The sequence below is a fragment of the Nanorana parkeri genome, unplaced genomic scaffold, assembly GCF_000935625.1.
Source record: "Nanorana parkeri isolate BGI_ZX_2015 unplaced genomic scaffold, ASM93562v1 scaffold459, whole genome shotgun sequence".
Lineage (NCBI taxonomy): Eukaryota > Metazoa > Chordata > Amphibia > Anura > Dicroglossidae > Nanorana > Nanorana parkeri.
In genome coordinates this window covers 247,966-250,014 of record NW_017306727.1, presented here as the reverse complement: position 1 = coordinate 250,014, position 2,049 = coordinate 247,966, and positions in this window count along the sequence as shown.

Genomic DNA, 2,049 nt, shown 5'->3' with positions numbered 1-2,049 from the left:
TATACATATATGTATGTGTCAGCATGTGTATGTCCTTTCTTAAAGTTAATGCGTTTTTATTTTGGAATGTTCTTACAGCACATTATAATTTGTATTTTTGTTGATTAAACTGGTTTGATTAAATACTGGTAATAAATATTGTGAATTTGCATGCTCTGTACCATACAATCACTGACAAAGGAGATGACCTTCTGCATATTTGTTATGTATTTTAAGTTCTCTAGATCTGTGTTTCTCAACCTTCTTAGAGTCTCTGCAAAAGCACGATGCACGCAGCCTAAGGCCCCATTTACACTTTCGTGACGCATTACCACTCGTCGCGTCATTGCTTGCCAGCCCATTAATTTTACTAGCCTGTCGCATGCACAATAAATGTGGCAAAGAAGCTCATACAGCATTTCAAACTGCAAGTTTCACGTGGTTTTTGACCACAATTCTGTGCGCATTTGACGCATTAACAAGTAATAGCACACGCATTACTTGCGTGTGTTAAACATGTTCACATTAGAGGTGAGGAGATTAAGGGGGGATATGATTTCCATGTACAAAATGTTTAATGGTGGTAGCAACATTAGCGATAAACACCTTGTTTTGCGGATCCTCTCCCAGGTTTCTTGGCAGTTGAAGCAAATCTTTTGAGCCTCTGTAATATAATCTGTATGTACAGCTTGCACTGGAGAGTAGGCAATGTTTCCAGATGGGGGAAGAAGTGGGCAGAGCTAAATGCCAAGAGGGCAAGGAGCCCAAAAACTCCAGGCTCAACATATCCTTGCAAAGGTGACAAAGGGGGAGCAGGGACACTGGAAGCAGTGGCGTAGGTGGCAGTGGCAGAGTTGCTCGGTGGCGTGAAGGGCGAAGAGGGGGTTGCGGTGCTGACTGGGTGAAAGGTGCTGCAGGTCTGGGGTGTTGGGGAGTGCTGTGTCATGGGTTCTGGGATGCGAAGAGGTTAAGAGTCAGGGGTTCAGGAAGTGCAGTGGTAGGGATGCTGGGTGATAGGAAGATGCCATGGTGCAGAGTGCCAGGGGTACTTGGTTGTTCAAATGCAAAAGCCGTCTACCTGTAAGCTTGCAAAGAGGCTTCTCAGACTGAATGCCACCCAATATGAGGTAGGTTCCTAAACCGCATTGCATGCTGATCTAGGTTAAGTGCAGGGGAGTTTAGTTAGCATGAGGAAGTAAGTTATTTGATAGAAGTTACCCTTCAGACCTATGCATTGCTAACAAGGGACACTGATCTCCAAACAGCTAACTCTCCCTGGCGCTCCGGGAGTCTCTCGCTTCCGGCTGCCAAGGAGAGAAACACCGCTGTGTCTTTTTTTTTTATTCTGACACGGAGCCGTGTCAGAATAGAAAAAAAGAAAAAAAACATTTTTGCCCATTGGAATGCATTGCTAGATTCCTATTGGCTATTTCAATTTGCAATAGCCAATAGTAGACTAGCATTGTACCCGCCCTCTGCTGCAGTTCTCCATCAGCAGAGGGCGGGTACAATGCTAGTGCATTCCAATGGGGAAAAATGTTTTTTTTTTTCTATTCTGACACGGCTCCGTGTCAGAATAAAGAAAAAGCATGTTTCTCTCCTGGGCCGCCGGTGCGGGAGGCTCCCAGAGCGCCCGGGAGAGTTTTTTTCTTTTCTTACGGCAGCAGAACCGCCGGCCAATAGAAAACTATTGGGCGCAGCTAGCTGTCACTGCTAGCTCCGCACAATCGTTTTCTATTTACTTTTTTTAACTATTTTTCTGTTCTCAGAGGGACCGAGCAGAACAGCCGCGCCGAAATGCCGCTCAGCGGCATTCGGCTATTCACTCAATGCTGTTCGGCATCTATATGAATGGGCCTCCGAACAGCAGTGAGTAGCCTGCCGGAGGTTCGGCTCAGCGGATCCAGATGTTGGATCGGCTGAGTCGAAATCCTTCTGCACTTCGGGTCGGCTGAACATGCTGAGCATGTTCGGCCGCTCCGAAGCCACACGAAGCAAGCCGATGTACGGCTGATTTCAGCCGATATATGGCTGAAATCAGCCATACAAGCCTGAAGTGAATAGCCGAAC